The sequence below is a fragment of the Podarcis bocagei genome (genome assembly GCF_964188305.1).
Source record: "Podarcis bocagei genome assembly, chromosome: 12".
NCBI classification, from domain to species: Eukaryota; Metazoa; Chordata; class Lepidosauria; order Squamata; family Lacertidae; genus Podarcis; species Podarcis bocagei.
The window spans coordinates 11661655-11681641 of NC_138137.1; the positions used below are offsets into that span (position 1 = coordinate 11661655).

General features: G+C 42.2%; 1 protein-coding gene across 7 annotated transcripts in view; it reads left to right on the forward strand.

The window, feature by feature from the left end:
• The first annotated feature begins 4824 nt into the window (after positions 1–4824).
• Positions 4825–19987, forward strand: part of MYRIP (myosin VIIA and Rab interacting protein) — a 158273-nt gene continuing 143110 nt past the window's right edge. For 2 of the 7 annotated variants that reach the window (XM_081164451.1, XM_081164456.1), the window contains exon 1: positions 8135–8311. The gene's annotated coding sequence lies outside the window, so the exon portion shown is untranslated. The other 5 variants (XM_081164452.1, XM_081164457.1, XM_081164455.1 and 2 more) reach the window with 5 other exon arrangements.

A 19987-nucleotide genomic window follows, 5' to 3' on the forward strand; every position in this document is an offset into this window, starting at 1 on the left:
AGAGGTTGCAACAAATAAAGAGCCTATCAAGATTTTCTTTTTTGCAGGTCTTCTGCTGAGAAATATTACAGAACGTCCTGTCCTAAGGAGATATGTTCTCCTCCTGATTCTGTCCTTTTCCTTCTGTCAAGCACTTGACTTTCTCATAAATCTGCCATTTGCTTTGTCTTGTTTCTGTTCTCCCTGCTTGCTCGTAATGCAAAGTACGGTAAACATAATAAAGGAGAAGAGAGCTTTGAGATATTAGGGCAGGAGTGCAAACCTCAGTCTTAACTCCAGCTTGCTGTGGAAAGCATTCAGATGCAAGAGCTCCACAGCACAAAATATGGATCTTCGCCTTCTGCTTGTTACCTAATTAGGTACTATCTGTCCAGCGAGGACTCATTATCCAAAGACACAATGGAGCTTTCAATCAGTTGAAGAAAGAAAATGGAAACTTTGGCTTTTAACTGCTTCCATGAACTTATTGAGTTGCTCAGTTGGTAGAGAATGAGACTTCTTACTTTCTGGGTTGTGGGTTTGAGCCCCACATTGGGCAAAATATTCCTGCATTGCAGGGGGTTAGACTAGATGACCCCCAGGGTCCCTTTGAACTCTACAATTCTATGATTCTAAGTTTAAAGACATCTGCATATGAACACACACAACATGAAGGAGCTTTTCTTAGGATCCTGAAGGAATTGAATTGTAACTGTTGGCATTCTATTTGTGTATCATAACTTGATTAAATTTGATATGGTCCACTAAGGGGCCAGATAAAGCTGTTTGGAGGCCTAGAGGCAATCTGTGAGCTACTGTTCCTGACAACTGCTCAACTGAAATTTGAAACAGCAAACAAACAACACATCTTCAGACTAACCCGGCTACCAGCAATTATATTTTTATGTCCGAGACTTGCCACTTGAGCAGATGTGAATGCAGAAGGATGACCTACATAAAAAAACACACAACAACCACCCCAGGAATACTGCAATCTCCACAAAATATTTTCCCCACAGCAGGCTCTCAAGTTTGGCTAGAATCTACAACACAGCATAATGGTAAATCTAGCCTGCGGAAGAAGGGTGTTGAAGGTTGTCTCCCACTTTACAGTGATAGCAAGAAAACCAGCGTGAGTCCAATGCACACAGAAGGGAACTTGGGAATTACATTCCTATATACGCTCCTATTGAACTCAGTGGGGCAAACTTCTAGGTTAAGTGTGTATAGGACTGTATTCGAAACGATGTCCTATGAGGAGCAGTTGAAGGAGCTGGATGTGTTTAGCCTGGAGAACGAAAGAATGAAAGAATAAGGGGAGACATGATAACGCTCTTAAAATATTTGAAAGCTGTCATGCAGAAGATGGAACAGACTTGTTCTTTGTTTTTTTCAGAATTGTTCAATTTTTCAAAATTGTTTTTTATTGCACATTTATAAAGAAAAAGAAAAGAGAAGAGGGAAAAGGAGGGGAAAGAACTCCCCCTTAGCTCGCATTAACTGTACAATGAACATCACCATATCCATCTTAATGTACACATACAAATGAATATGTGCCATTCAAATGTCCGAATAGATATCTAAACAAAATCAATGTTTATAAAAGTATGTTCTAATGTAGCAAGGGCATTGTCTTCATTGCACAATAGAGGGTGAATATTTATGCTTCCAGGCTCAAAGTGTATATGTATCTTAGCAACCATTAAGGCTCATAAAGTCCATTTTTGTTGCCCTGTTTTTAATCATCATATGACAGGGATATAATTCGAAAGTACATGGACAGCCACAAATATCAAGGTTTTTGCCAATACAAAATTAATATGGGCAACAAAAGGCGATATCACTGGAAAACCCACATCATGTGCCTCAATGAGCCACTTCCAGCATTACATCTCCAGAATCTATCTAAATTAAACAATGCCGTCATAAAGAGATGTGGAGTCCAGCACACCCAAAGCAACAATTTTTGCTCAACAAATTTTAAATCTAGAAAAACGTTTCGTATGGATCCTACAACCACTTCCCATTTTTTTAAGGTTGATTAGTACATTCTAACTCCCTGTTCCACTCTTCCCTAATGTGATCTGCTTTACAGGCTTCCCATAAACCTTTAGAAACAATAGTGATGGATTTAGTTTTTTGCAAGGATACAGTTATTCTAGCAATTCAGGGAACGCTGAAGCACTCAGCTAAACCTCCTGCTGTAGTTGCAAGATTCCTGCACTGAACAGGGAGCTGGACTAGCTCCAGGGATCATCTCAACTCTAAAAGTATTAAATTATAATAAATACTTTAGAGTATTTGGTAGCCCACCCTTCAGCCAAAAATGCTCCAAGTGTGGTGGCCTACATACACTTAGAACAAGACAGTCCCTGCCCGCAGGCTTACGATCTAAAAAACCACAACACGCAAGGAAAATGGGACAGGGAGAGAAGGGGGGGAATTAAACCCAAGAACCAATTATTAAAAGTGATTCTACAGGATTTTTTAAAAGGAGTTTTATTATAATAATAAAAAGGAGATGGGGGAAACACAATACAATGGGAAGAGAAAAACACGGGGAAACCCTAGAGAGCATAGCATGTGATTCCCACACTTATGATTCTATGGTTGTATTGTTAATCTGAGAGCTGAGTATTCTAGACCCACTTCTACAGATTCATTTAAAAATAATAATTTCTATTACATTTTCTATTTCACAATTTCAAATAAACATTTTACAAACTTTAAAACATCCAGTGACTTCCCTCCTTCTCTTTCCATGGTTCATTTTGCAATTCTTACATCCCTGCATATTTTACAATAACCATTCCAATCAGTTTTCCGCTATTACATCCATCAGAAATTATTTACTCTGTTGAATTTATCTTAATGCTGCCAGCATTTTCAGCCCTACAGAGTTATTTTCCATATATTCAATAAAGATTTTCCGATCTTCTTTAAACGTACGTTCTTCTTGCTCTCTGATTCTGTACGTTAAATCTGCAAGTTGTGCATAATTTGTCAACTTGAGTTGCCAGTTCTCATTAGCTAGGACCTCACTCACTACAGATTCATTTTACAGTTTAGGCAACTGCTTTCTTCCTCGCTCTCTCTTCCCTCCATATTTTGGTATGAAAGCTACACAAAAGCTGTGATGTGCTTTATAAACAAATCATAAGCAGTCCATCCAGCCATTGGCCCCTGGCAAAATATAGTGCCAGACTCTCTTATTTTTGGCCGCTGCAGTTTCATCTTGTCTTCAGCTAAGAATAAAACAAACTTTACAGCACACGATCCATTCTAAGAAGAAGTTCTTAGAAATCCACAATTCGATTCTAAGCCTTTCAAGAATAAATGTTGCAGGCGCCACCTTCCCCTTCTTTGCAAAGTGTCTCCTTTGCCAACTCTGGTGCTAGGAGCCGGCCCCTAGCCAGCTCCGCTGAATACTAACTTCTCCACAGTCTGCAGTCTATTTCGCAAACACTGAAGGTTGAAGATGCAGAAATGATGCTTCTGGAATGATAAACATAAGCCCTTTGAGTTCTAAAATGCAAAAATCAACCACCACTTCCCGCCTCTCACCTTTTCCTATGTGGAACATACTGGTTTTACTAATGCTATTACTATATGGCATTTGTTTTGGCGTTTTTAAAAATACCTGTTCTTAATGCTGGACTATAAAACGCACTTGAGCTGTGGGGAAAATAATAAACAATGCAATAAACTGACAAGCCACCTCTTTCCGTGTATCATCTCAGAAAGGGAAAGATGCCGTGGCAGAGGCCTGCATGCAGACGAGCGCCTTTGCCAAGGAAACCCCTTTTCCTAGCAGAACGGGCAAAAATAACAGCAAACTCAAGAGAAACTAAGGGTGAGGTGCCTTTTTCGGACTACAGTGGTGCCTCGCAAGACGAAAAGAATCCATTCTGTGATTCTCTTCGTCTAGCAGTTTTTTCGTCTTGCCCAATAGCGGATTAGTGCTATTAGCGGCTTATCTGCTGATCGGATCAGCTGATAAGCGGCTTAGCGGCTTAGAAATGGGGGGGGGGGAGGGAAAAAAACCAGCAGGAACTCGCAAGACATTGTCGTCTTGCGAAGCAAGCCCATAGGAAATTCGTTTTGCGAAGCACCTCCTAAACGGAAAACTCTTTCGTCTAGCGAGTTTTCCATCTTGCGAGGCATTCGTCTTGCGGGGCACCACTGTACTTAAATAAATATTAAGGTATGACAAACTCACACGCAGGATTTGAGCTACGAGAAACAGAAGTAATTAGATTATAATATTGGGGTTATGATTTAATAGGTAGAAGAAGATAGGGTGGGGCAGAAGGGGAGAAACAACGACTCCATGGAAAACGGGGAGGCAAGTCGACAAGAATAAGAGAAAAATCGAAATTGTGCTTGGATCGTGTATGTTAAAAAGGTAGAAACTTAATTGGAAACATTTTCCCTGAACCCACATGGGAGCTGTGTGCTCCCTGCGGTCCCCCAGTGCACTCTGCCCATGCTCAAGAGCCCTCTCCTCTATGTTATAACATTCCTACATTCCAATAAATTTTTTTTGGGGGGGGGGTGTCCGCCTTGTGCTTTAACTTAAAAGCCCCTCCCTGGCTGCTGCTTTCTCCTGAGGGGCAGCAGCTGCCTCCCTTCCCGCCGCTCCTTTGACGAAACTCCCCTCAACTGCTGCAACGTGGGCGCGCGCCACGGCCGGGCATTCGCAGCGCGCGCAAACGAGGGAAGCGGTGCGCGCGCGCGCGCGCGCGCCTTCCACCCCACCCCAACGGAGAGGCAAGAACAGCTCGCTGGCGAGATCCGGAAAGCGCGGCCGCGGCGCGCGCGCGCGTTCCCTTAACCGCCCGCCTCAGCCTCTCCTCCTCCTCCTCCCTCAGGAGCCGCCGCTTCCCTCTGATTGGCCGCCGGGCGTCCCGGCCAGGTGTCGGCGGCGGGAGGCAGCGCAGCCGCCCGGAGAGGGCGACGAGGGCGGGAACGGCTTGGCCGGGGTCGTTGCCGTCGCTGCCGCCGCCGCCGCCGTTACGACCCGACGCTTTGGCTCCGCCGCGGCCGCCCCGTCCGCGCTCTCTGAGGAGAAGGAGGAGCCCCTGTCGGGAGAAGGTGGAAAGCCGTCACTCTCCCGTGACAGCCGCCGGGGTAGCGCCGAGGAAGCAGCAGCAGCGCCGCCGCTCTCTTTCCCGACGGACCGGTCTCCTCATGGGACGCCCGCCTCGCGCCCGGGAGACTCGCGCCTCATAGCTGGACACGCCGCCGACGCCTCTGCGGGTCCGGGATATCGGGGAGCCGCTCGGCGCGCGCAGCTGCCCAGCCTGAAGGTGGGCTTCCTTCCTTCCTTCTCCTTCTGGGCGCGAAAAAGAACCGGCGCCTCAAGGTGTCCCGCACCCTGACAACCTATGCATGCGGGGTGGGGTTGGGGGGGTGTAATGGGGGGGGGGGAAGACGCGGTTTTGAAGGACTTGTGGACCCGCCTTTGGCTCTGGGGACGTCGTTTTTTTGGGGGGGGGACTCCTGCCCGAGTTGGGGGTGGGGGTCGGTGGGTAGGCAGAATCAATGGGGGAAGTTGCCCGCCAGCTTCCATTTTGGTGCATCTCTCTCTCTCTGGCGTTCTGCGAGGACTGATAATTGTCCACCTTTTTTTCCCCCCCTCCCGGTTTCCTTTATCGCAGTGCCTGCTGCTGCTGCTGCTGCAGGGGAAGGGAGAATGTGTCTGGTGCTGCTGCTGCTGCTCTCGAGGCGATTGCTCGCTTGGACACACGCTGCTAATATGCCCACAATTTCCCAGCTGGGTCATACGGGGAAGGCAGATCCCGGCTGACTTTGACGTTAGGACAGCGCCAGGGTGGCTTAGAAGGGAAAACAGGGCTGGGATTCCTTGGGATATATATATTCTTGAAGATCAGCTCTCTCTCTTTCCCCCTTGGCTGCCGGAGTTTGGGCTCCAGTGTGGCGTTTGTGCTGCTCCTTAACTGCCTTTGCAGGTAATTCCAACGCTAGGGGCCGAATGGCACACAACTGGCTTGGCATTAAGTGAAGATGGAGCAAGCAGGGATGATAAACGAAATGGGAAAGGATGCTAGTGCTTTAAAGGATGTGAAGCCCCAAGCTATGCATGTTTAGTGGGAAGTAAGTCCCATAGAGATCAACAGGGATTGCTCTCTAGGCTTGTACCCTTCAGCTGATCCCTCTCTGCTAGCCTAGAAGTCAATATGTTGGTACACTGTTTTGAATAAGTTATTGTGTTGCTAGCTACTGTATCCGGGTTTTGGGTTTGTTTGAAAAATAATTTATGATGGCCTTTCTTCTATGCTGCTGAATCAACCAAAGGTGTCTGTGTATATGGGTGTGTGTTACTTGCTCTGTGCCAAACTTCTCTTGAGGGTGTAGTAAAAGTTGGTTTTATGTCTGTGTTTGACGTCATTAAAAAGGTGAATTTGTAACAGTCTGGAAATCACAGTTCCATCATACCCGAATTCATCTTTTTATTTTTATTTTTTAAAAATATTATGAAAAAAGCCCCGAGCAGTGTCAACTTGCTTGAAGCCATTGTCCCTTTCTGCTCATTTCATTTATTTACATTAAAACACTAATCAGATTTATTTAGTTTGGATTGGTGGCCAGCTGCTCAAATAACTTGGCAGATTTATTAAAACATCATTATCTGATCACAAATAATTGCTCCTATTATTTCTTATTAGAAAGTAACACAATGTTTTGCTCTGCAGTAACTTCCAATAGATTTTGGAAACCGTAGTGCACAATATTATACATGCAATATTGTGACTGCATTATTTCTGCTAGTATATACAGCAGCACCTTTCAAAAATCACAGGAAGGAGCATGTGTTACTATAACATTAACGTGAGGACAGCACATTGCAATTATGCAAGAAAATGCCATCTGGTCAAAGTTAACTTGTCTTAAGCAAATTAATTAAAATGATCAGTGCTGTTGTGCTGAGCTGTATTTTTAAATTAATGTAACCAAATTGGAACAAAAAATGAAGCAAAATGCTTTAAAATGTGGCTGTGCTGTTAAGTATATCCTAGGGAATACAACCATGCCTAAGGGAATTATATTGATGAATATGCTGCATGTGCATTAAAAAGCTTACATATTTTCCTTTTCCAAATTGGCTGTTGGAGCCAAGAACTCTTGATTTCTACAGAAATAGGGGTGCAAGGCCAAAGCTGAGCCCCTTTAACTCCATTAATTATGTGCTTATCTTTAACCAACATTGCAAGGCTTAAAGATGCATAACTTGTCTTGTGTTGGTCAGGCTTCCCATCCCTACTCTTCCTTTGAAAATGCTCTTCCAGATATTGGGAAGAAATTTTGGTTTTTGCACCCAGGAAGATACCTGCTTCTATTACCGTAACTGCCAGGAAGTGACTTGTCTAATTATTCCATACTAGGGTCACAGTTCTGTCCATGAGTTCTGCCTGTTGAGGGGCTACAGGGTTTGTCAGGAACTGGTAGAATGAGGGAGATGCCATCACTGTGGTGGCTACACTGTCACAACACTACAAATACGCTGGCAGAATGCCTAAAATGAACAGTGTCATGGGAGGGTTGGGGTGGCACAGATTTAGGCCATAGCGCATGTCATTCTTTCACAGTGTCTCCCTTTGCCACAAGTAGGGGAACCATCTTGCAACCAACTCTATGCATATCATGAGGCACAACCATTGACCAGCACTATTGGCCAGGATACTTCCTACTCCTTCTCCTGCTCCCTGTAGGCAGGCTACTGTGCCCTGGCAAGCTCCATGGTAGTTATACAACACATGAAGGCATTTTTGATGTGGAGCTGGTGTCATACAGGATGCTACACCTCCCACCCTGCAAAGCACCTACTGGAGTGACTGGTTGGCAACCCCAGATGTGTGTCATTTCCTTTTGGGGTCTCCTCCATCCCAGAAGATATTCAATAAAATATTTCACACTGCCATATGATTTGTTTTGCTGTTGTTTCTGGGACCTGGCTCCAGCTGACCCCATTGGGATGGAACTCCCGAGACAAGACTGACTTTTCAGGGTCCACAAGTGGGATGGGAGCTAATGTCAGGGTACATGAGGCAGTCATCTGGCATGGTGTGGTGAGGGTAGAACCATGAGGTGTGATTTCATAATAAAGCACCGGTTGGCTCATGTAGGGAGCAGCCTACAGACCCTGTAGTGCCCTTCCTGGTTGGTTTAAGTGGAAAGGTGTACAGTCCCACCTTTCCTAGTGTGGGGGCTGTATACTTCCTGAATGTAAGATCTGAGTTGCTCCCCCTGGCAAGGGCTTCTCATGCAGTCTGGTGCTCCTGGTATAGATGACTTGGTGTGCAGATTGTGGGTAAGAGAAGAGGCGAATGCCCTGTGATCTGTTTCCTGTGGCTGAGTGGTAGGGAACTGCCCTGTGTCATTTGCAGTGTGAGTTTGAGTTTGAGGCAGAGGGCCTTCTCAGTAGTGGTGCCCACCCTGTGAAATGCCCTCCCATCAGATGTCAAGGAAATAAACAACTATCTGACTTTTAGAAGACATCTGAAGGCAACCCTGTATCGGGAAATTTTTAATGTCTAATGTCTTACAATTTTTTATGTGCTGTAAGCCACCCAGAGTGGCTGGGGAAACCCAGCCAGATGGGTGGGGTAAAATTATTATTATTATTATTATTATTATTATTATTATTATTATTAGGAGTTTCCTGACAGTTGCTCCTCTCAGGGTTTTTGCTGCTGTTATTGTTAGGCTTGCTAAAAGTGAGTGGTGCCAAACTCCCACCTCCGGCTTCCTAACTTTGTCACCTGTATACAGAGCCACTGGAGGTTGTTTCTGTCACTTTCTGTCTCTGCCACTACTCTGTATTATGAAATCTGGTCCCTCCCTTCTACTTCTTGAACCCTTGCCTTAGGCAGGGTTTTGGTACGCACTGCAAATATCCTGCTCCAAGGATGGGGTGGGGGAGGGCTGTGCTGTGTGAGCTCTTCTGGTGCATTGTGATGTAAAACAGCAGTTGTGAGTAGTATAGGAGCATTAACTGGAGAGATTCCTGGGGACTTGCAGTAATGTATTCCTGAGGCTCTGTCTCTGCAACTGTACATGACTGCTGCTTAGGATTGCTCTGTAAGTGCTGTTATTATGCATATGACCTTGGTATCAACATTTATTGATAATTGAATAGGAACATATAATTATAATAGAGAAGAATTATGGAACGCGCGCGCGCGCGCACACACACACACATTTTCCATTAAAAACAATTTAGAGTCCAGGAGTGGTTTTTGCTATCATTGTATTGGACTTTAGTAAAACAGGGTCATTGACCCCTTCTAGGTTGCATGCCTAGAAGTACCTGAAATAATTAGATTCATAAGGTAAAGGTAAAGGTACCCCTGCCCGTACGGGCCAGTCTAGACAGACTCTAGGGTTGTGTGCTCATCTCACTCTAGAGGCCGGGAGCCAGCGCTGTCCGCAGACACTTCCGGGTCACGTGGCCAGCATGACGAAGCTGCTCTGGCGAACCGGCACCAGAGCAGCACATGGAAACGCCGTTTACCTTCCCGCTATAAAGCAGTACCTATTTATCTACTTACATTTAAGGGTGCTTTCGAACTGCTAGGTGGGCAGGAGCTGGGACCGAACGATGGGAGCTTACCCCGCCGCGGGGATTCAAACCGCCGACCATGCGATCGGCAAGTCCTAGGCGCTGAGGTTTTACCCACAGCGCCACCCACGTCCCTTAATTAGATTCATAGAGGGTTGTAACTGATTGTGAGCACATCTAAACATTAAACGTTTGGGGAGTTTTGTAGCCCTCTTCATGTGTAGTAGAAAGCAACTTATATTGCATTAAAGTGGGTAAATGTGCATAGGATTGAAACAAAGCACTTTTCCTTTACTTGTAACCCATTGGCAAACTATTATTACTATTATTATTATTATTATTACAAATGAGATTTGATTTTGACTTGCATTGACAATAACATGTTGAAAGATCCTGCTTTTGTACACACGCAGCTAGGGAAGCAGTTTCCACACCGTAACAATGTATGAACAAATAAGGATGTTTAAGAAGGCTATGGGATTTGCAGTAGATGAAAAAGCACAGAACAGGCATTCATTACTGATGCTGAAGAAAAGTGTTATGCGCTCAATATATTTTTGTTCAAATAAATAATCATAGGGAAAACCTTGACTTCAAAAAGCACAATTGATGTATAAGTAAAATATAATCGCAGTCACATGAGTATGTATGCTGGTTATTCAAAGTTTGTAAACTACAAGTGTATTTTTTTCTGATGACTGGAAGAAAGAGAACCTTAAGGGTCAAATACAGACTTGGAGAATCAAAGGTATACAGATTACACTTAATTAGGTAGCTAGTAGAAATCAAAGATAGTTGTTATGTACTCTTCTTAATCAAATATATCATCTGCTTCTATTGACCAATATGGGATATTTTCTTATTATATTTGGGTATTCTCAGACCCAATTGTCATTGTCATTCAGAAAATTTATGAATAAATAATAGATGTCCATTTCTTTTATCTTTAATGTTACAGCAAGTTAAATTTGGCATCCCTCCATTACACCATTCATTAAAATGGTCTAAAATAATCAATGGAATATTATACAAGATAAGAAATTAATCCAAATTTTAAAGATTTTTTTCCTTCAAGCTGTATCAATGGAAATTCTGTTTAACAAGCAGAAGCAGCAGTGATTGAAACTTTTCAATGTGTTTTGAGTTTTTGTGTTTCTGTAAAGGTCAACTGTTAATGAAGTATATCTTATGCTAAGAGTACCTGCAAACAAGAACTGCTTAGCATATTAGCAACTGTCAGTCTAAATGCTGGTTTCAGGCACTCTTCACCTGTCTTCCTTTCTTGGTGACTTCATCAAAAGCTTGTTAATTGTTCTGACAGCACCCCTTTCCTATTTAACTTGTGCGTGTGTGTTTCTGTTGGGTTTTGTTTTTGCTGATTTATTTAGAGGTCTTTTGGCTGACGGTTTGCTTTTTACTATATTCAGGAATGGGAAATCGTTGCTTTTTATTTACCTTGTAAAGTGAGCCTGCTCCTAAGCATTTGTGCTGGGTTAGCTGCAAGTGACTCTGATGTAATTTCACTGCAGTTCTGGGATAATATGATTTTTATTATGCATACACATTCCAAAAACACAAGCACCGATGCAGACAGTCTTTGGTTGGCATGTGAGAAATGAAAGTCAACCATATGAAGAAAGTTTGTCTACGCTTTAAAGAGCCATGGCACGCTCTTTTGATTTTGGGACGTTCTGCTAATGTTAGCAACATAATAGTAATCTATTTGGCTTCACAGCTATATTTGATGACAGCACATTTTAAGCCTTACTCTTTACTTGCTATTCTTTAAAAATAGTTTGCAAACTTGATTAGCAAAAGCATTTTCTTTACTCAATTAGTTCTGCACATGCATTTCCAAGAAATTACAGTTTTAGTGCAACAAAGCAATTGTTCTGCAGGCATCCAGAGCCTAGATTCTAGTTGGAGATAGGCTTTTTATACTGAATTGAGAATTAGATATTCTAGAAGAGTCAGAGGAAATTCAGCTTTGTGATTTTGAAGAAGGGTAAAAGCCATAGAAAAGTTGGTCTTTTACAGTTATCATAACTGATGTGGACAACTTCATGATACCAAAATATTATATTATTATGAAGAATATCCAGTTACAGTACTAAAGTGTGTATATGTGTTTCTCTCTCTCTCTCTCTCTCTCTCTCTCTCTCTCTCTCTCTCTCTCACACACACACACACACGTATACACACACACACACACACACACAATATATAAATCTGTGATTTATTAATAAAACAGACTATGCATTATTTGAAAGATATTGCTAGAGTTAAGTCCTACAGAACAGTATCTCAAAGCTCCAACTGCTTCAGCTGCAAGGTGGCATTAAATTAATTGATACTGTTAATCCAACAATTCAATAATTTTAAACCTATGTAACCTATTGGATTTCTTATTGGATTTTTTTTGGGCAGACCCATAGCGGTCGCTTTGCTTTAAGGCCATACCTGGCCAGAATCTGGGATTTGACATTCAACAGCTGTGAGCATTTAAGTGATGTCTCTCAATGGCAGCTAATGGTTTGAAGTTTGCAAAGTAGTCCTACATCAAGAAGCAATGTTCTGAACTTAAAAAAAAATAAAAATGGAGAAGGGGATATGTGGCTTACCTTCCCCCACACCCCAGCTAAGGATGATGTACCATATTTTTCGCCCTATAGGACGCACTTTTTCCCCTCCAAAAATGAAGGGGAAATGTGTGTGCGTCCTATGGGGTGAATGCAGGCTTTCGCTGAAGCCTAGAGAGTGAGAGGGGTCGGTGCGCACCAACCCCTCTCGCTCTCCAGGCTTCAGGAAGCTATCCCCCCAGCCCGGCAAGCTCCCAGAGCGATGCCGAAGCTGTGCTCTGGGACCCATTCTGGGGGCTGGGGTAGGGGGAAGCTCAGGCTCTCCTCGCCCCAGCCCCGCGCCTGGGGAAAAAATAATAATCCCCCCCTTTATTCCCCCCAATCTAGGTGTGTCCTATGGGCCGGTGCGTCCTATAGGGCAAAAAATACGATAATCTATGTCATTGTGCGAAAAGAAGAAATATATAAACTGCAGTTTTGAGACATGGAGTAAGAGACTAGGAGAGCTATAAGGGAGGGCTGAGCTGAGGCTGTGTAAATATTTTAGGGTACTAGCTGCCTTCCTCTGCATACCTGTTGTGGGGCAGTGGTGTTTGCTGTTGGAGCGTTTAAACTGCATGCTTTGCAATCTCAAATTGTTTGTTTTAAATAATCTTAAAATATTACAAAATTCCATAAGCCTCCAATTGCCTCATTTCAAAAGAAACCACATTCCACTAACATTGTGCCACCTGGAGAAATGGGGTGAGCATATCGATATATTTCATTTATGACACCTAAACTTTTAATTTATTTATTTAGAAATATACAATGCTTGATTGTAAAAAAAACAACAGCAACCCAAAGTGGTTTACAAAAACATTATGTATGAATAGAGCTAGCAAAACAATGCTGGTGTGTGTCTCATGATCAGACGAGTGATTCAATATATTTTACTGCCCTGTGTTAGTTCCTTGAAAGCTTTTAAAAATGGATATAGCTTATTACCAAGGCAAGAGGCCAATTTTACCTTAATGTGTTTCCATAAAGAAATACACAAATAAGTTTGCCAGCTTTCCAGTGATGAAGCAAAGCTGATTCAGTGGAAGCCAGTTTGGCACTAAATTAAAATAAGCTCGTAGTTGTGTCCTGCAATTAACTCCTAGTAATAAAATGATTTAGAGAAATCTGTGCAAAGAATTATGGCTATTGATGATGTTTCACTTGTAGGCCAGAAGGTCAGGCAGGGAGTGTTTTCTGGGTATATGAGTTAAGTTTTGCTTTTAAAAAACAAACAAACAAACATTTTATGGGACACCAGGGCCTGCAAGCCCCCCGCCCCCGCAAGGCAAAATATTCAAAATGCTGCTTGAATTTGAGAAGTTTATGCAGAAGTATACTTCGAAATTCATTTTGGCATCTTGTCTTTTTAGGTCTGAGGCAGCATGCTTTGAATGAATAACAATTTATTTGCCTCTGAAGAATGTGGCACACCAAATCACACAAGCATATATTTTCTAATAAATTTCTTTATTTTGAGCATCATTTTGAGGTTTTTTGATTTTTGATTCTAGTCCTTTTGGTGCTGCCCCTTCCTTTTCCTACCACAAGCAAAGATGAGGCGATGAGTGGGTTGGACTTGCATGCAGTGCTTAAGGGTGGCTGGGTAGCTCTTTGGTCATGATCTCAAGTTGTTGCCATATTTTATTTTTGGAAGACACTCTTTCTCTAGATAAGATTAGGTAAATAAGGTTTGGGTCAGGGATGCCAACTTGAATATTGAGGGAGGGATGTAAGCCCCGCCCCAGATAATTGATCTCATGACACAGTGCACGTACACCATTTGAATGGCAATGCCCATCAGCTTTGGGGAGGCCCCTGCCCCCTCATATAATTTATGGGGGGGGGGCTGCGTGAAGCCCCCAAGCTCCTAAGAGTTGGTGCCTATGGACCAGGTAGTGAAGTAATAACCAATAGTAATCATGGCTCCAAAATTAGGCAGATCTCTCTCCCGCAACCCCAAACTGTGAACGTCTTTCTTTTACAGTAAGGAAAACTGATTTATTTCTTAGTTGCACTAGCAATGGAAATTTATTGCCTTATTTGCGTGCACTATCACGTTTAGCTGCTTTGGGATGCTGTTTCGAGGCTGCAGCTAGCAGAGCTGTCAGGAGGGAACAGATTATACTGTGTTCTATTGTTTGTGTATATTTTACAGAGTTTTGCTATATGCCACTCTGATTTACATGGGGGGGGGGGAGTGAGATAGAAATAATTTTACACTTGAAAAATTGTGATGTAGTTTAGGCCATGACTATATTCTTCAGTCATCTGGGCCACTTGCCCTACAGCTAGCTTCCCTAGCGTAGCTTTTCTCACCCTGTGCTATTCTGTATCCTGGACTGCCGCATTTGATCAGATTGGATGGGTCTAGTGAATGGATAGCCTTGCTGTACTTGCAGGTAGCTAAGATAGATGGATTTCTGGAACTCTTTCAGCCCTAGGATGATTATTAGTTAGTTTTGGTAGTGTTTGTATTTTTGGCCCTTTTCCTTCTGCATTTTGGTTGTTACTTTCTCCTTCCCCTCTCTCTGCTTATAACAGTGGACATGCATCTTTATGTGCCAGTCTTGAACTGGAAGTGAGGGACTGGGGCCAATCTAATTTGCCATTGGTCCTTCACACTTTTGTATGAAAAGAAAACGAGAGAAAGAAAGGAAAGGCGAAAAAGAAGCCCGCAAAAGCCTGTACCTTCCTTAGCTGCTTCTGGCTGAGCACTCCTACGTATAAATTCTGCTCATTTGCTATTGCAGACCTTGGCTACCTCCCAAGGTAACCTTTTCACCAGAAAGCTACTCTGCATTGATCTCAGCTTATAAAAATTCTTGTTCCAGCCTGGTTGGTTCTTGACCATGCCTCTCTCTGTGCTGTCCTCAGAAACCTCATCTGGATCTAACTCTTGATTGACTGTCGACTTCTCCTGAACAGTTAGCAGATCATGCTAGAACACTGTCTTGTTCAACCCCCTGCTAAATTAAAGCATGTTTTCTTTAAGCGAGAGAATGGATGGGACTGAGACTAATGTTGTGCTACTGCCAGCCTGGTGTTTGTTGCACATGCAGGCACTGCGATGTTGAGCATCACTGTACACCCCACATTCCAAACGGCATCGTTGCAGTCAATTTCAGGGCCAGCTTTAATATGCAAATCATGAAGAAATATTACCTTTGAATATCTGCAGAGGGATTCATTACTACTTGGAATTTGTTCTTTCCATGTGGGACTTTAAAATGGCCTTTCAAATCCAGACTACTTCTCTACTCTGGGAACTGATTCCTTAGTACTAAACCATAGACCCACCTTCTATTTGTTGGCAAAAGAACTATCTTTAGTATTTGGGGAACCTCTGGAGCAAAGGCAAACACAAAAATAAATGTATTAAATTGCTTCAGCAGAATAACTATTTTTTAAAAAGAATAAATAAAAGATGTGAACCAAAGGAGCTAAAATAGTATATTATGGACTCAGCTATACGGCTGCAAATAAAACCTTTTAAATGTTCTGTACAGTGCATTATACAAATGTGGCACTAGATGATGACAGCTATGCAAAATTCAATGTCTTTTTCAAAACGCTTTTAAAAAGCATTTTCACAGCGTTTTTTATATGTGTGTAGATTCCACCTATGTCTCAGATTTTATTATTCTTTGAAAATTTCAGCAACAAGAGTAATATTTAGTCTTCATTTGGCACTCTCTCAAGTGCTCAAAGCTTATAATAGCTGGTAAGCAGTCTTTTTACTGCAGGCTGCAGGTGAAGCTGAGAGACAGTAACTTGTCCTGCCCAGAGGTTTATAGCTGAAAACAATATTATAAGAATAATTTATTATTAGGGTATGCGGACTAGGGACTTCTGAGAGCATAGCTGCTGCTCTTAGCTGCTGCATAGCATCACCTGTCTCTAATTCCTATTTTAAAAGGATCAAATCTGTGCTTATACTTAGGCTGCTGTCCTGTACACATTTACTTGGGCTAAGTATCGGTAAACAAGTGAGGTTTTGCTGCATAAGATCAGGTCACGATTCTGCACACATTTGCCATCATGTGAGTCCTGTTAATGTAAGCGGAGAATACAAATGGGTAATGAATAGTAAATGTCATTATTTAACAGGTGGGATATAAACCAAGACACCCTATAATTAGCCATCAGGATCAATTTTAGTTATCAAAAAAGTAATGTTGACAGGGCTTGATCTACTGTCTCTTTTAAGAACGATTTTTTGCCTGTTCCTATGGCACCTGAAAGGTTGTGTTAGAAATATAAAGATGATTTCCCCAAAACCATGAGCAGTCCCAATAAAAATACAACCTGAAGTGTGTTTTCTCCTTAGAAAGAAGCTCTGAAACAATTTTGAGAGTATCTTTGTTCTGCTAATGTTAACTCTTCTGTGATTCCCCAGACCTGAACAAAGGTATGCACCCTCCTGAGTTGCTCTAGAGATAAGCCAGAATAAATCCAGATTCCAAACTGGTTTGAGGACATGTTCAAAAGGGCAAAGAAACATTGCTTAAACTAAGCAGGTCTAAGTCTGGTTGGGTCGCCTTGTAGTTACACAATGAAATAAAGGCAAGCGATGAATGTCATGGTTCAACAAATAAACTTGCTTGTGTTGACTCCACTTTCATGCCCATGGCCCACTCTTTGCTTGTGGTGAATGGGATGGCTGATTTATCATTGCCAAAAGCAGAAAGTGAAGTTTTGCAAGCTAACTCCAGGTTTATGTGGTTTATGAATTGGATAACTGGTTTCCCTTGAGAAGGCAAATACTATGAAAACAGTTGTCATGAGTAGTGTAAGGAACTTGTCTGAAATTTACATCAGTTCTAAACTGGTGGTTTTCCAGCATATATTGAAATGCCGGTTCCATGCTGATTGGTTTGCTTAACAGCCTTTACTGTAGAACTCTTATGTGCTGCAAGAGATCCTGGGCTGCACGTTAAGGTCAGGTAGGATCCTGCTGGTCTTACTAGTTCTCTGTTTGAGCTATGATTTAACCCTAGAACCCAGTCATCCCTCTCCTGTGTCTCTACACTGCTGGAGAAGGTCAGCAAAGTTGGAAAAAATGTGAAGTTTCAATCCAGGTTAATTCTCTGGGTCCATCTTTCTGTACAGAACTACATCAGGGATTTAAAGGGAAGGTACAAATAGTTTTTGATAGCATCATCATAATTTTGGAGGAATTCAAAATGCAACTGCTTCTGCAAGTTAAAAAAATATATTTGTGCAAATAATAGGTTTTTAGAACAGTTGTTTGATAACGTTGTCCAACTGTTTTTAAAAAAAGGTATGGTATGGTTAGCTGATCTCTATAATAAAGAAAATGATGTTATGTTAATAAGGAACAATATGCTATTTGTTGCTCTCTTTCGCAGGCAGTTCTCAGTGAAAGCGCTGTCTCGTGTTTATTTCATGTGACCATTTCAACAGGCACTGTTTCATTCATGTGGCTGCTTAGTTAGATACTGCACATTTTTCTGTCTTGACTGCTAACACTATCAGCTTGTTTTCTTGGATAATTATACTCTTTTGAAAGTTCAGGTCTTAAGGAAAGAATTACAACATTTTCCTGAATTTTGCGTGCCACATTTTGCTGATAAAATAATGTGAAGCTATTTACCCAATAATTTTATTCATAGCACTTTTCTTAGACCGCACATAAAGGTATGCAATCTTTGTAATGATAAAACTATATGTTGCTTGCGTCTAGCCTCTAAAACAATCCCTGAAATTCGATCAATTGCTAAAATTACTTAGAACTGTTCCTGCCAATCCACTGGTAGTAAATCTAAACAAAGAGTGGCATACGTTTTGGGGGATGGGGAAGCAACAACTGGCATGGATTTCTCAGGACCATCAGTGCTTTTGCAGCATAGTTCATATATCACCAGCAATTACTTTGCTAGATTGTTTAGAATGAACAGAAATCGTTATGAAGATCACCAAAGCTCCCACCCTATGTGAATTGCAGATGTTGGGTGCATCCAGTTGAACTCAATTTAGTACACACCAAATCAATGAATGTCAATTTTTTTAAAAAAATACATATGAATGTGTATCAATATTTCGGGGCACTGGGCAGGTGCTCCAAGGATTGCCAACACCCCCTGTGATTGTCAACTGTTTTTGCATTGTGGACATTATATCATTAGGTTCTGGGTTCCACTTCTAGTACAGTGGTACCTTAGGTTACAGACACTTCAAGTTACAGACTCCACTAACCCAGAAATAGTACCTTGGGTTAAGAACTTTGCTTCAGGATGAGAACAGAAATTGCGCGCTGGCGGCACAGCGGCAGCGGGAGGCCCCATTAGCTAAAGTTGTACCTCAGGTTAAGAACAGTTTCAGCTTAGGGACGGCCCTCTGGAACGAATTAAGTTCCTAACCCAAGGTACCACTGTATTGTGAAGCTCTAATTCAACCCTTCATAGACGTAAGGAACAATTACTTGGTATTTCTTAAAGGGCTTATTCATTTAAGGGCTGAACTGGAATGAGAGGAAGTGTGGGTGGCCTCATGGTCAACCTGGCAAGAGCAGATAACAGTACTTCCTTTACAAGATGTCTTAATCTTATTGAAAATACGTTGACTTCCTTCAATTATAAATTTGCTTTGACTGAAATTCAGTAGCAACTGTACTCATCATATTTTTGGGGTGCTGCCTTAGCTCCAGTAGCTCAGACTTCTGTTCTGTGTCATAGCCATTGATGGCAATCCTGATGGTTTGACTTTCCCCAAGTCCATGTATTGATCATCAACTCTTTACTGGTCAAATACTGCAGCAGCAGCAGGTTGTTTTGGTAAAGCTTAATGACTATTTGCAGTTGCAAAGTTGTTTTGTGCTGTTCAGAAACCCCTGAGTCAATTACCTGTTTTTAATGTGTCTCTTCCAGTAAATTTGCCATTGCAAAACCTGGGAAACATTCTTCAGAATTAAGTCACAATGGTTTTGAAGCAGAATTAATACCTGTAAACTGTTTTGACATATTGGAATCAAAGGCTAGAAAAGTACATACACCTGTTGTTTTCTGCAAAACTACACTACATTTTATTATGTTGACAGATCATGATCTTCTGCAGTATTCCCCAACCTGATGCTCTCCAGATGTTTTGGCCTGAGTCTGAAACATCTGGAGGGCACCAGATAGGGGAAGTCTTGCCTTGTGGGTGGAGTCCAATGTGAGTTATTCAAGTGCAGCAGCAATAGTAAAGTGGTAGTATTAAGGTAGGAATTGCCTGTTGTCTCTGTGAAGCCATAATGGGCGTATTGGGACAAGTGATTTTTAACTTAGTCAGAAGTGATTCAGAGCTAAGGGTGAGCAGAGAAGATAGTCAGATTTGCAAATGACACTAAATCATTCAGGATGGTAAAACCTAAAAGGGATTGCAGAGAGCTCCAAAAGAATCTCTCTTGACTGGGTGAATGAGCATTAACATTTACTTCAATGTAAGTATGTGCAAAGTCAGGGCATCCCCCCCCCCCCGCCAGCCGGAACTCACCGGGACTCAGTTCCGGCACCTCTCAGGTAGGTGCCATTGCCATTATAAGAGAACAAGTTAGGTGAGTTCATGGTGAGTTCTGGCACCTCTTTTTCTAGAAAAATAGCGCTGTTAAAGTGATGCTTATTGGGGCAAACAAATCACATATAGGATGTTGAGGGCTGAACTAGTGGTGGACTGTCCAGGAAATGGATCTTGTAGTCACAGTGGATCTCAATGAAAACATTAACCCAGTGTGCTGCAGCTGTGAAAAAGATAGATTATTTTGGGGTTCAGAAATAAAACGGCCAGTAGCATAATGCCTTATGGT